Raw genomic sequence first — 16,476 nt, 5'->3', positions numbered from 1 at the left:
CATTTCAGTATATGTTCATAACCATGGTGTATGTGACTTGAGAAGCCACACAACCGTGAGTAGATTATCCATCTTTAAGATGAGTAGAATCATACAAGGATGTATCCAAATTTCATAAGTACCTATCATACACACAGAAAAATCTTACCAAAGAGAACTCGTGCAAGGGAGTTATTTTCTATGTACTCGTATATTAGCATCAATTAGTTGCCTTCAGTACAACAGCCGAATAACTTCACGAGATTTGGGTGTTTCACGGCAGATATCATGCTTATCTCATTTAAGAATTCTCGATTCCCTTGTCTTGATTTCGATGAAAGCGGTTTAACTGCAATTATCCTACCATCTGGTAGTGTGCCCTGCTTTTATGAGAAGCATAAAACATAAGAACAAAAACAAACAATAAATGCTGGTGCTGATCACAAACATCTCAATGATGACATGAACAAAACAGAATTACATCTTTGAGGCCATTTATCAGATTAACCCTATAATATTCATAAAACATTTTTTTCTTCTCTCAAACCATGCTACTATAGAGGATCATATATACATATTTTAGTGTGCTTGCCTTGTATCATAGTGTTTTAAGATGGATGGCACAGAATCAAGAAAGTAGTTTCAGTCGTTACCAGTTACCACAAGTTTGCATTGTGCATGTTGACAATGTAAGGAACCATGCAAAATATTCTCGTGCCTGACTCCTATACCTGTTATTATTTCAAAACCTAAGACATTTAAATGAAATACACAACTGAATTATGCTGTTGGCCATCTCCGAAAAAAGAAGCATCAAACACATGCTTGATTGTGTAGTGGCCCATCTGCCATTGCTCGATTTCCCCACTGCTAATTGCCATTCATCTCAAGGTTGAAGTATGGTATCATTACCCATATCTGTTGGGTTCAAAATAAGATATGTTTAGTATCATAAAATATCATAATTTTTTTTTAAAAATTCTAAAAACTCATGAAAAAAGAGCAAAAATTCAAGTAGAATTATAGCACATGAAAGAATGATGAATTGCACAAAATACAACCATAAGTGTCTACCTTTATTTTGCAGAGTTGACTCCCTTTTTAAATGAGTCAACCCCCTGCTTCAGTTGAGTTGACTCAATGATTTGAAAGAGTTGACTCTCTCTCTCTCTCTCTCTCTCTCTCTCTCTCTCTCTCTCTCTCTCTCTCTCTCTCTCTTTCTCTCTTTTTCTCTCTTTTTGAGAGTCGACCCCTTGATTTTTTTCTGTTGAGCTAACTCATTTTAGGAGGGTCAACTGAGAGTCCACACCTGCATTGAGAGTCGACTCTTTCTAAAGAGAGCTGACCCTGCACCTTGTGAGTCAACTCCTGAGAGTTGTATCGGAGTCGTTTGCCTGTCGACTTCTGAGATAGGAGAGTTGACTCTTGTGTGCTAAAATGCTATGTTATGCTATTTTGTGCTCGAGTAAGAGCTGTTAAGCTTGGGTTTCATGGAAACCACTCCGAAAACAGGTTAGTAAGTATGTGTTTGCTATATTTTTGAGTTTTATGCATTGACATGTGTTGGATAGTCCAATGAGAGACTTGATTTGTGTTGAAATGTATAAATATATTACCATGAATGCATGAGAATAATGCACATGTATAAGTTCATGCTATTTGTTTCTCAGTATGACTCATAAGAGTTGTTGTGTATATGACAATATGATATTGTGTGGTTTAAGCATACATGATTTGGTTTGACTTGTATTTGCAAATGTTGCAATATAAAGTCATGGTACTGTTATGAGCACTACATAGTTGTATGCATGACATGATCAAATATTGGAGTACAAAAGTGACATCATGTGTGTAAGGGTATTTGAACAAAAGAATGAATATTTCATCAATAAATTATGTGTAGCTTGTTGGGTAAGAGCCCAATGTACCAGTGTGGGTACCAAAATAACTTTGCATTGATGCATATGAATTAAAATTTAAAGTGAAACAAGTTACACAAAGATTGAAGCTTACACCCTGAAAGATGGGGTGACCAATAAATGGACTTGCTCGTTTAGCGAGTTAACACAACCTCGTGAGATTGTACTGAGTTGCCAAGTGAGTGCTTCTCAACAATAATAGGTTTGGATCATGTGTTGGTTACTGAGGGTAGACCAGTCTCCAACCACGATGGTTTAGGGGATGAAGACTCCTTATGGAGAAGATTGAGCTATGTACACTAGCAATAGTGCACTACAACTTTTTCAAGAAAATAAATCTTTGATGAAAGATTCTAGATTCTTGGTGTCAGTGTAATCGTGTGTTCTTGAGGTTAATAAAATACCTATGTTTGAAAATACACCTCCATGTAGACAGGTGAACCTATAGCATTACAAACAGTGGTGCCCTTTTGGATACAATTAAGTAATATCCGGACAAATAATTGCATTATTTAGATAACAAAAGAGAAAGATTAATAAAATATGTTTATGCATTTAAGATTGTGCATATTTTAGTCTATGTGACCTATTGTTGGTTTCCCTTTAGAGTTAGAAGTTACGTTGAGTTTTCCCACAAAGGGATGGGCATACCGTTGTTGTTGTTGTACTTTGGACCTATGGTAGGTTTTGCTTTCTTATAGACCTTTATGTATTCACTATCGCAAGACAGGAGGTCGAGTTACTTACTGAGATAGTAGTTGGTCTCATCCCTGCTTTACCTTCTCGTTTGTAGGTACCTACGGGTAGATGTGCTTTGGTGGTGATGGATGTGTAGATCGGGTACCGTTGGAGCTGGATCATGAACTCATTCTAGTCTTGCAACCGTTGTGTATTTTGGGACTTTCACATGTTATGAATTTTGTAATTTTGTAACTGAACATTGTATAAACAAATTTTCTTTTGAATGAAAAGAATATGACTAGTTAGTTTTGAATTTTGAGGTCAGTTCAATATGACAATGATTTCTTTACAACGGGTTTTCAAAACTGAGGTCACTTCTACAGTTTTCTCTCTATCTTTTAAATTTTTTCATAAAAAAAAAAGTTGGTCAAAATTTTTGGGTCGTTGCATTGGGGGGGGGGGGGGGGGGGGGCGGGTCTTCCTCTATAGGTTCTTTCATCGATTGGCTAATCTTCCAAGGTAGACTCAAAACTTAGACTGAAACACAGAGGAGTGCACCTTGCAACCAAGTGTTCTCTATGTTTCTACAAAGAAGAGTCTAATGTTCATCATGCTTATGGTGACATCAAGCTGATTTGCGAAAGCCATGACTTTCTTAGGAGACTCTTGATCGCCGCACAACTGGATTCGAAGGGGGGCATGCTGGAAGTTTATTTGAAGGGGGTGGATCCTTTCGGCTTGGAAGCTTCTATGGCAAGAACGGGAAATCAGTGGCAGAGCTCGTCGTAAATGGCCTGGTAAGACCCTGGATTGGATTGGGAAAATTAGGGCCTGCATCAATATGAATATGTGATAAAACAAGGCCTGCATTATTATTATGTTTTCTGTATTTCCCGCTTATGCTGTATTAACGGTGTGAGGTAATATCTCATCGCTCCCACAATTGCCTATTTAATTTATACATTAATAAATATATTGTTTTTTTTTCAAGAAAAAACAGCACTTAGAAATTTGATTATAATCACAGTGATAAAATAGGATTTTATAATTTTGCCTTTATAACTGGGAAAGCCTTTGTCTAGCTACAAGGGAATAAAAAAATATTTAAAACCCAAACTATTATGATGAGCATTTGGTTTTTTATAAAGTTATCACTAACCCGCTAATAGAAAAAAGAAACAATGGGTGTTTTTCTATGAACCTAAATCGTTCATCTTTTCATTATTTTTTTTTTTGCTAGGCGTAATCCCGTATGACTGAGTACATTGGCGGGCCTCTGATTGGTAAAACCCTTGAAGTTCCTCCTGCTCATCGGAGAGTACGCCCAGCATTGACCATGCTACAAGAGACTCCTAACATCCCCCAAAGGGAGTTGGCATAGTGGGATTGAGCCTTATCATAAGGGTGGTCAAGGTTCGAATCGGATGGCTTTGCTCGTTGGAAGAAATATTCCAGCTAATCCTGTGGGTGTTACCTTGCATAAGCCGAAGCCCAGCATAGGCCTTGGAGGCAAGGGTCTTAGCCACTAAGTTTTCTCTCTTTGAAGGTTCGATCTATGATCTACCTGTTATCATGCTGTGGGTTTCTTTGTGTAACTAAACAAAAATTCCCATGTTCACAAGTTGTTTCTATCATATGAGGGGAGCCCTTATGTCTAATCGATCTCAACAGCAAATGATAACCAATATCATTCTCAAAGATTGAAGGAATGGGAAAAGACCTAGGTTTGCAAAAAGAATTATATCATCTAACATATGATTTCAATCGATCAATGTTGATCCTCCATCCAAATGATGCATCTGGACAGCTAAGATTAGTTCACATCCATGTGAGTGTGAACTAATCCTAACCATTGGTTAGATGGCTAAGATTGAGTGCAGGAAGGATCGATGCCATCATAAGATGATTGGATCCGTCTCGTAAATTTGTCTTGAGTGGGTGAAGTTTGTCAATCTTATTCATGCATTGCACGTTACGATAAATACGTTTTCTCGATTCAATTATGCACCACTTTCTTTTGAGATAAGGTGTTAAAAGGTCAATCCATGAACGTGTTTAGCATTGTTTATGGACTCACTTAAACAAGCTGCTAGAGGACATGTCATATAGGGGTGGCAAAACCTGACACGACCAGCCAACCCGACCCGCCAACCCGCCTCTTAGGCGGGTTCGGGTTTGGCAAAAACGAACCCGTTTAATAAACGGGTCGACCCGCCTAACCCGTTTATTAAACGGGTCGGGTTCGTGTTAGGGGTATGCCAACCGGCCAACCCGGCTGACCCGTTTAATAAATGAGTTAGGCGGGCGGGTCAACCAGTTTACCCGACCACCCGCAACCCGTATATGTTTCATTATCTAACCGACTAACCCTAATTTCCTAAAGTGTCATCCGGAAGTTCCTGCCGCAGCCAAGAGCCGAAGAGCCGAAGAGTCGGAGACCTCTCCTTTGAGTCCTCTCTACCTCGTTGCCATCACGATTCACCGCACAGGCGCACACCACCACCCTCTTCTCTCCTCCCTCTTGTTCCTCCTCTTGGTTTGGCAATGACACCCAAGCAAAGCAAGTTCAATCCAACGTTTCATCTCTCCCGCTGAAGGCACCTCATTTTTTTTATATTGAAGAAGGGGCTGGAATAAGTATGTGGTTTGTTATTCACTTTTTTTAAAGGTCTTCCCATTCCCATCGTTTGGCAACACTGTCACACAGGTATATTACTGCTCTCTCTCTCTAGTGTTGGTTGAAACCTTGTGACGGTAATGCTTGGGTCTTTTTTTTTTTTCTTCATAATAGGCTACCAGGAATCCAGGATCACCAAGGGTCTAATCTGAGGCACGACTGGTAACAACATGCATTCCCTTTCTGCCTACATTTTGGCTTTTTCATGGGTGCCTTGCATTCCTCAAAGCTTATGAAAAGCTCTCATTGTCCCCCCAAATGGCTGTCAAATTTCAAAAAAAACTTCATGGACACCCATTTTTTTCCTGCTTTTATTTCTCTTTTGTTTTTTTATGCCAAATAGAGGAATTAGGCCTCTTAAAATTTGATAAACATAGAATGCTTTTGTTTCTCAATTTCTAGTGAAGGTGCATTGTGTATTTTGTTTCTTGAGAAGCAGTGATAAGCAAAATTTGGAATATTTATATTTGACACTGTAGGCGGGAGAAGGCAAGCACATATTGGAAACTAAAGGTGCTACGATGAGGTTCTGGTTGCTAAGACTTATCAATTTCTGTTGCATATAGGAGCCATTTTTTTAGCGATTTTAATTGCGTGCTATGCATACTATGATTTTTGTGCACGCTGTGTTGCCAATAAATTTACATTATGAGCTAAATAGATTTCAAAACATTATAAAAAGTTGCTAATGGTTTGATTTTTCTCATCTTTTTTATGCAATGTTTTGTCATCTTGTATATGTCCATCTTCATTTCCTAAAAAATTTTGCCTGGCCACTTGAATCATTGATAATTCAAAAAACATATCCTAGTATGGCATATCGTCAGGTTGATAAACAAGAATATACACATCTGTTGATTTTTTGGTATCACTTCATGCTTTTAGGTGGAGTTGCCATCAAAAATTGGTGTTCAAGCTATAAGTTGGCACAAACATAAGCACATATTAGCATTTACATCTGGTCCTAATCAAATATTTGTGCATGATTTTTAGTCCTGTATTTTATCCCTATGTTGGTAGCTTGGTATTCTTAGTGGAATACCAACTTGACTGTTCCAGGTGCTGCTTAGCCTTACACCAACTCAGTGAGCCATAGTAATAGAATATGCTTCTGGCGATGAGCTAATGTTGAGAGAATATGCAATGTTGGGAGATTCAGTGAGCTTTTTGAGAGAATATTTCCTTAGCCTTTTCTGTTTTCTTATTTTTATTTGTTTCGTTAATTGGTTTGGAGACTGCATTTTGGTTAGGCTTGAGGAAGCTGAAGAAAGTGAAGAGTAATGGGCAAACACTTGCAGTTAATGAGGTGTGTGTTTTTCCTTTTTTCTAATTCTCACTTATCAAACTTTTTGCTATTCAAAATGCATTTTTGTGCATGTATTGAGTTATTGTATATGATGAACACATAATTAAAAGAATAGTTCTGGCTAATAGTGACTGTTTTTTTTCTTTTCAATAGTGTAAGTACAAATCATTTTGATCAATTGCATTTTTTGCCTCCATGCATCTGAAATAAGTTTGTTGTTTATTGGTGCCTTAGGTTTCCTAACCTCTCTGTTGGTGATTAGTTGTGTTTTCAGCTAATGTTGTTTTGCAATTTTTACTGATTTATATTTATGCACAATTACTGATTAGTTGCCAAATTCCTTTACGTTTTCAAGTGCCTTAACAGCTTGTGCTGGATTGAAAGAATTGGACTTGGGTTAGGGAATTCATGGTTGGGTAATCAAATGCAATCTGGAAGATGATGTCTTCATTGTTAGGCAGGAGGATGTTGTTTCTGCTTTTGAGTTCTTCCGAAGCATGAGAACTTCTGGAGTTGATGCAAACATATACACTGTCACAAGCATACTTAGTGCTTGTGCTAAAATGGTCAAACTAAAACAAGTCTTGCAGTTCCACTGTTGGATTTTGAAGGGAGGGTTTCTTTTAGGTGTTGTGGTTTCTGAAGTCCTCATCAATGCATATATGAAATGCCGAAATATTGAGTTGTCTGAGAGAGTGTTTCATGAAGAAAGGGATAGTGGTCACAAGATTGTTGTCTCCACATGGTCAACCATGGTTGCTGGTTAATTATGCTCAAAATCGAAATACAAGAAGATGTATTGAGTTGTTTCAGCAAATATTTCGAGAAGGAATGAAACCAAAAAAATATGCAACTTTAAGTGTTCTGAGTGTCATATGAATAACTGGGGAAACAAATACATTATGTTTCTGTTAAGGCTGGATTAACTCTTGATGTTTCTGTAGCTAGTTCAATTTTCATAATGTACTCTAAATGTGGAAGCCTCAATGAAGCTTTCCAATTGTTTGAACGAATGGTTGAAAGAGATGTTGTTTCCTGGACTTCCATGATTGCTGGATTTGCAGAACATGGCCAGTCAGAGAAAACAGTTGAACTCTGATGCATTCACTCTGTCAGCTCTTTTCATTCTGCTTCATCAAGTGGTAGTTTTAGACTTTAGTTTAACTCATCAGTCTAAACTGTTCAACAACTATACGTGGTATTAAAAAGTATCATACTGGCCCGTATTTAATATACCACGTATTGTTGAACTCTCAAATTTCCAAAGTCTCAAATTTCCAAGTATTACAAACATATTACTCTGAAGGCCAGTATTGTTAGACAGGTTATTCGGGTCGGTTATCGTGTCTATGTTATCGGGTCAACCCATTTAATAAACGGGTCCCTGTGTCGTATAAACGGGTCATGTTGACCCGACCCGTTTATTAAATGGGTTAACCGGGTCGTGTTGGGTTACCCGTTTAATAAATGGGTCGGTTCATGTTTGCCACAGATGACCCATTTAATAAACGGGTCGGGTTCGTGTTGAGGTATGATGACCCGCCAACCCGACCCGATTGCCACCCCTAATGTCATATACGATGTCCCTACAGTATAGTTCAGGAATGTATGGGGGACTGGTAAACAAACTGAACAGCTTGATTCGACTTTTCATGAATTCATTCATGATCAGTTCTTATAACTGGTGATCGAGCCATGAGCTGCTCGTTTAGCTTAAACGAGTTGAGCCCGAACACAAGGTGTTTGGCTAGGTTCAGTTAGGCTCAAGAGAAATCATATGTAAAAAAAAATATAATATATTCTATGTATAAATAAAATGGAATCTTTTAACACAAGCCACCTCGGGTCGTCTCATTTAGGGATGAGCAGAGCTTGAGCTTTGCCCAGCATGCCCTGTTCGGTTCGTTCGGCTCGTTAACCAGCCCTAGATGTATGTGCTAAACAGCTACCCACCTGGATTTCATTTTTTTTTATTTGTGGTTGGGAGGGAGCGTCTTAATAAAGAAATTATCATTTCCATTAGGGTTGCAAACATAACAGATTTAAGAAGGGGATTTTGCAAATTTTGTCTGTCTCTGATCAGAACTGCATGACCCGACTCTCCGATGTAATTTTAGATCTGAAATCCGAACCGTTTGCATCCCTAATTTCCATCAATTAATGCTCAAACATTTGAGAATCATTTTGTGAAAGCATGGATACTATCATACTTGTGGTGGGGAAGAGATTTGAGGACTGAAAACGCCTTTCATTAAAATAGTCACATCCTCATAACTTTGTTGCGATGCAGATGCCATTGACAATGATTACTTGGATTAGCATTGCAAATGTTTTGGATCCGAAATAGCTAATTACATGGGGATTCATATTAGAATCGGATTCTAAGTAGGCAAAAATTGCATAACCACCGACCTGAATCCGACCCATTTGCATCCTGGACATGGCCGAGCTTAAATGTAGATTTGGTTGGACTTTTGGTGCATTAAAAACAGGATATCTTTCTTGTGGGCAAATCAACTAAGCCACTTGTGGCTCCACAAAGAAAAGACCTCTGTAAAATATGTTGGTCAAGTCAAACATGAATAATAGGTGCTCGATCGGAGAGGGAGGGGAGGGTAAGGTGCAATGTGATGGCACACTTCCAATGTGTCCCTGCACTTGATCACCCTTCATCTCTGAGATTACAGCGTGGCAGCTATGGAGCCCAACAATAGATGGTGGGTGATCAAGGCGGCCCAGGACCCATCAAGTAGCAATAAAAGATACTTTCTAACTGTCAACTTACAAGCACGAAGATACGTTGTCAGAACAGCCAGCGACAGCTACATGGCCATGTAACTTTGATGTAAGCAAGCCAACTCAAGCTGGATTCGTTATAGCTCGGACTCATTATCAGCTTCAAACTCTGCTCGTCTTTCTATACAAGAATTAGGCAAAGCTTAAAAACACTTCAAGCTCGACTCGTTGGGCTCGTTTACCAGCGCTACCTGTGGGCACAACGCCTGTATCACCGTAACCCATCATCCCATTATATATTCTTAATTAGTTTCTCCCTTCTTTGAGAGAATACTATTCTTCCTGAAAAAAAGAAAAAGAAAGGTTTTTCCCTTTTCTCCGTTTGATCGATTCGTATGAAGAAGAAGGCCGGCAATCGGTGAAAGAGAAGGAAGGGAAATGGCGGGAATCGGCGACGACGCTTTCTCCAGACTCTTCTTCGCTTCGTTCCTCTCCGTCTTCTTGTTTCTCGCCTCCGATTCCCACGGGAATTTCCGATCCGACGCTGCGAGACTCCCCTCCATGGAAGGTTATAATTTCTCTCCATACCTTTCCTTTTCTTTTTTCGCTGATTTTTTCTTATATTTGTTCCGATTTTGGTGTGAAGTTATCATCCAAATCCATATTTCTGCTTCTATCAATCTTCCTCTGTTAAATGAATTATCACGATGAAATCTCGAGAAGAATTAGGGGTTTTCAATGAAGTAGGCAGTCTCGACTTTCTTAGAATGTCTTGAAGATCCATCGATCTTCTTAATCAGGTTTAATTGAAACGATCAACTTAGGATTAGAGTTTTAATTTGATCCTTCCAGGAAAATCTCCATCAGGGAATACGCAGAGATAGTCAGTAGTTCATTTTTCTCATTTTTCAGGATACTTGTGCATAAATATTAAAGGACGTTTTTGTCATTTCGGGAGTTTGTACCTTCTTTCTGAAAAAAGGAACAAATTTTTGGTCATTTTGGAAAAGATGGTTCTTCCGGCCGATGGTTATCGGATGGGAGATGGTCGTCATTCTGAAATTTCTTGCGCCGGCTGATTAATTCGCTAAAATTTGACAAACTTGTAGATAGATAAAGATACAAATAAGCCTCCAAGGACAGCGTGTTTCTTGAATTTTATTAACGCATCACTCATGATTTTCTACTCGTCGGTAATAGAAACTTGTACTCGTTACCTCTTATGGTTTGGGCACCGAAGGTTCAGATTATATAGCTCATGACGAGGGCTACACTCATCTAGTAGGGACGACTCTTGAACATCACCAAGTTGAAGAGACTTAATGAATTCAAGTCACAAGGTGTCCTTCGCCAGGAGGTTGAAGCTGGATGTGCTCTCCCGTTGGTAGTGAGGACATGTATGTTTCATTCCAGTTGAAGGGAAAAGCTTTCATGGAAAGGGGCATGGATTTTTAATAAATTATGCCAGCTCAGCTTTCTCATGCCAATGCTTTCGTAGCCGGGGAGGTAAGGAAGGATTGACACATGAAAAGTGCTAGATGGTAAGAAAAACTAGCTGGGACCCACTTGTGAAAGCATGATACTTTTTTTACCGATGAATTGATATTTGTTTTATTGAAAAAAGAAAATAAAAAGGATTGACAACTCAACAGTTTCCCTTGAAAGTTGTATAATGAACAGGGATGGCAGTGGGACGGGGGACAATGGGGCCCCACCCCATCTCACCCCGTTTGGACTGGGGATGAAGGGCATAAAACGGGGATGGAAGCTGGGATGAAGGTTAAAATCTATCCCTGTGCGGGAATGAACTTACGCTTTCCCCCGCCCCGCCCCGCCCCATTCCCGTCTCAATCCCCGCTCCGTCCCCACCCCGCTCCGTCCCCACCCCGCTCCGTCCCCAATCCTTTAAGGAATGACTACAAACAGAGGGGAAATGGGCCCCACCCGCCTCACCCCCGTTTGGACCGGGGATGGAGGACATGAAACGGGGATGGAGGCGGGGGTGGAGGTTAAAATCCATCCCCAATTAATTTTCAGGTGAGTAGTAGCCAAGTTAGTCAAGCAATGGATGAGAGGGGAAATGGCATTTGTAGATAAGGGCATGGTTAGTTTTTAAGAAAGGTACATTGATCTTGACTTTTAAGAATTTAATAATGGATTCAAAATGACAAAAAAAGTCAACTTAAAAATTACAAGAAAACGACTCTTTGTGCATGATGTTACAATGTACATAACACTTCCATGTAATAACGGTTATAAACTTGCTAATTCTATTTTCTTTTTCGATACTCTCTGCCGCATTATTTGTAGATTGTTTAAACGATGAATGTTAGGGACTGTAACGTCCCAAAATTTCAAACTTGCGAACCTTTCAGAAAACAGGCAAGAGACTAGGAAAAATCGCTTTCCTTCAGAGTTTGTTTATGAAATCAGCGGAAGACTATTCTTTTGTTAATACATAAGGCAAGAAGACAACTTTGGGCGTGTTAGCTAAAAGAACCAAAACTCACAAATTCGGATATCCCAAGGAAAATCCGTTACAAACCCAAAACGTCCAGGATGGGAGCTTAGAGCAAAAAGAAGAAGTCTTGAAGCCATCTTGCAATCGTGTCATCGCCCGTGTTGTACCTAATCATCACCTGTACCCATAGAATGGGTTAGTTTCGCGAAAAACTAGTAGGTGCACAAGAGAGACTACAGGAAACTGAATTAAGTACATTTAATTCAGTATGCTAAGCAGTTTAAAGCAGATATGCAATTAAACAGGTAAGCAGTGCAATAGGGTAAGCAGTACAAACGCGTAAGTAGTGCAAATGCGTAAATAGAGCAAGCAGTAAGCAGTTCAAGCAAGTAAGCAGTGCAACTGACAAACACAGCATACAATTTAATTGATCGTAGGCTGTGAACCACCACGCAACTAGCTTGTTCTCGTTCCTAGAACGGGGTCTCTGCATTGAATCATTATCAGGACATCGTTTGTCGCTCTCACTATTCCTAATAAACGCTTGTCCTGAACAACTTTAATTTATTCTCATCTCTCAAGGCCTTACGCGGCCAACTGTCACCGGTTATGACTCACTAAGGCGTCATACTTTCTCAGAAAAGCCCACCATTTCATAGAAGGTCCAAAATATGATCATGATCTAAAATCGCTAGCGATCTGATTCTCACATCTGAGTCCTGCATGTAATCATGCTAAAACAGAAAGCCAAACTATAGATTTATGACTGGCTATCTCAAACAATCTCAGAAGATCATCACAGCTCACCATAACTTTTTATGGTAAACAAAAACACAAGATCCACGTCGGGTCGCTCGGTCCGAGAGATATACGACCTGACAGGGAATTACCGCCTTAGAGGGTATACCTGGTCTTGGACCATACACTTCCTCACAAGAGTTCACCGTCTTTGCGGCTACCCGTTCGTGGACAGTGTATATCCTCACAAAGATTCTACCGCTCTAGCCGGGTCACTTGATCTTGATCATACATACCCTCACAGCGAGACCTTTGGGAAGCCGGTCCCCAACAAAAGCCCTAGCCAATGAAAATCTTTACGATACACGCATCAACGCAAATGACCGCTCTCAGGGTCGATAGCCACTATTACAATCAACAAGATCAACGCTGGATTACCTGGTCTCGGAAATGTATAACCTCACAAGGAATTTCGCCCTAGATGGTATACCTGGTCTTGGACCATACACTTCCTCACACGAGTTCACCGTCTTTGCGGCTACCCGCTCGTGGACAGTGTACATCCTCACAGAGAATCTACCACTCTAGTCGGTTCACCTGATCTTGATCATACACGCCCTCGCAGATAATCCTTTGAAAATCCGGTCCTCAATAGACACCCTACTCGGTGATACATGCATCAATACAGTCGACTGCTCCAAACAATTGACCGCTCTTGGGCCAGTAGCCACCAATATGGGCACAAACATGAATATCAGCAATATGTAGCATATCACTGCACATGGTAAAACAAAACACACGATCACCCATTCCTCCAATAAGGCTCCATGAACCATAAACATATTATCGCATACTCTCAACATTTCTTATCACGTGGCACATCAATCATATCACACAGAAGCATATAATACTACGCATCGAAATATTGCCACAAGGAACATTATAATCCTCAAATAGGACCTCAAAGCAAGAGTAAACGATACATGAGAACACGCAGATATGGCAATCCAACTGATTCTATAGGCGAAGAGTAACTAACTCTATCCGACAGCCAAACAAAACAACTGAATAAGACAAGCACTCATAACAATGCTCAGAATACATACAATTACCATCAAATGGCTCAGTCCATCAGCAAGTAATTAAATTAATCGTAAGGCATAAACCATTGCATCACAAGCCATTCATAAGCAATCATACGGCAGCAGTTATATCACAATATGTAAGCAACTTATAAGACAAGCGGCCACATCAATCCTAGTTGCCACCAGTTCGTAGATTACGAGCTGTATGCAATCACATCAATCATAAGAGATGCAAGCCAACAAGTGCTACACTACAATAAGCACTAAACAGTTCGACTAAGGGGTAAAACAAGTCACATGCTAATATGTAGTAACTGGCATAATGCTATTATTATAAGTATTTAACTAGTATGAGAAGCTAGATGTTACTTAGTGAATAACTGCGTAAGCAGTTTAACAAACTAGAGTAACGCCTCAACAGGCGGGTACAGCTCAACGAGTAGCATACTTAACTATCGAGCAAGTGAGCAATCAACCAGTGTGAACAAACTTTATGTTTCGATATTACTCGCCTGCGGGTACGCGCAGGCAAAACGTAGAAACAACTGAGATTAGTTCTGGCGTTTGTTATTCTATGTATTTTCAATAACCCGAATAGCTAGTTGAGTCCGCTCCTAAAGGGACGGCTTTAGCCGAGAGAGGATTCCCCAAAGGATGATAAGCAGTGCCACAGATGCATCCAACTTCTGCAGAAGTGTTGAACTAACTATTGTAGCCCCTTTCCCCTTAACTCCAATGACTGGGGAGGCCGGATCATTGCCCGTGGGGTGGTTGTTAACAACCTGTCCATTGGAGTTTTGTACCGCTCTGTACTCTCCCTTGACAGAACAACCAGAAGCGAATGAGTGCGTTAGGGGTTGCTTAACTAACGACCCATCCTATGCTGTGGTCTTTAAACCACTTAGCATCTTGCCTGTGAAGGAGAATGTGAGGTCATTTATGTGATTACAGCATTGTGCATTTAGCACTATTCGAGGTTGCACGACCGTCTTACCCGATCATCGCAGTACTAGATGTGTAGTGCACGACTACAAGTACTCTAGGATGAAAGGGGTATAACTCCTCAATAAGAGCCTCATCAGAAGTGTTTCACAAAGATGTAATGCTTGTCAAACTATACTTTGACATTCTTTGTCCTTTGAAACAACCAGCAGCTTGTGCCAACAATTGGCATGTGATTATCTCGAATCGCATCCGTTATCAGGGTATCTACATGTCTCGCATGACTCGATACCGGCCTCGATAGACGGAATACAGGTTTCTCAACAGAACCCCTGCTATGAAGTTCACTCGAATACCAATTCGGCTGTAGGACTGCGTACTCGAAGAACCTGGATTCCTGCTAGGGATCCCTCTCCTTTTATGATGATGAATCGCTAAGCTCCTGACTCAACTCTTGTCGCAAGAGGGAGAGTGGTAGATGCCTCTTGCATCCTCCACGAGGATGCCTCAAACGCGTATGCATTGAGCGAAAACCTGAGCGTCATCTGCAATAGCAAGGCAGTAACAACACACATGCAAAAGCAAGAGCCTGGGCGCAAAGCGCGACGACAAAGTAAAGACTGTAAGCAGGAGTGCAACGCAGAACCTTTGTGGGATGCGCGACGGCAAAGTAAAGGTTGTAAGCAGGAGTGCAACGCAAAACCTTTGCGCGATGCGCGACGGCAAAGTAAAAGCTGTAAGCAGGAGTGCAACACAAAACCTTTGCGCGATGCGTAACGGCAAAGTAAAGGATGTAAGCAGGAGTGCAACACAAAACCTTTGCGCGATGCGCGATGACAAAGTAAAGGATAAGGATTGCGAAACCGCGTTCTTGAGTTAAATGCGTACTCGTATAAATATATATGATATATATATGCATATATATTTATTTAATTGTCCTTTTTAGTTAATTGAACTCAATTCAATTGTCAAGTCCTTTGTGCAATCTTTCCCTACCTTTGAGAGTTGGAAGCTTGCTGGCGTCTGCGAGTGTAAGCGATGGACGGCTCAGGTCGCGGAGCGCGAGCGGGATCTGTCGTACGAGCTGCAAAAGTGACGATCTTAGCAAGCTAACACCAAAAATAGAAGGTCAGGGGCATTGTCGCCGTCCTGACGTAAGGGAAGCAGAGGCAGGGGCAGGGGCATTGTACCTTTGCGCACCTACCATAAGCCCAAGAAGCAGGGGCAGGGGCATGGGCTGCGAGCCCCTACCGACCTGCTGTCAGCAAGAAACAGAAGACAACAAGGGAGGCTTCGCCCGGCCTTCCAAAAGAGCAAGGAAGCGAGGCCCTTCCCTGCAAGCCACTAAGGGGGCGGCAGGGGACGGCTTCGCCCCTGCCTGCCAAATATGCAAAGAGGGCTAGGGGACTCGGTCCTCTGCCATCTCTGCAAAAGGACAACGGCGACGAACCTGTTCCGTCCTGCAAAAAGAAACAAAGATAGGGGATGAGCCCCTGTTTGCCAAGCAGAGAAACAGAACACAGGGAGCAATAGAGGGAGGAAGGGGGGTCTCGGCCCCTTCCCAGCGAAACACGGAAACAGGGAGGGGATTGACCCCTTCCCTACTCAATAAACAAGCAGGGAGGGGCTCGACCCCTCCCCCTGTATAAAAGACAAGCAGGGAGGGGCTCGACCCCTCCCCTAACATCAAGGGACCGAGGAGCGGGGTCGACCCCTCCTCCTGCATATTACGAAAGCAGAGGGGGGGGGGGGGGTTGAACCCTCCCCTGCATAGCACGTAGGCAGGGAGGGCTCGAACCCTTCCCCGCAACAAACAGAGGCAAGGAGGGTCGTACCCTCCCCTGCACGACAAAAAGGAGACAGGGAGGGCTCGACCCTCCCTCCCTGTGAAAAAAAGAAGGGACAGGGAGGGGTCTCCACCCTCCCTGTGAACACAAAAGGGCAGGCAGGGG

This window comes from Nuphar pumila, chromosome 12 (genome assembly GCF_984573655.1).
Source record: "Nuphar pumila chromosome 12, dmNupPumi1.hap1.1, whole genome shotgun sequence".
NCBI lineage: Eukaryota > Viridiplantae > Streptophyta > Magnoliopsida > Nymphaeales > Nymphaeaceae > Nuphar > Nuphar pumila.
This window is presented reverse-complemented; position numbering follows the sequence as displayed.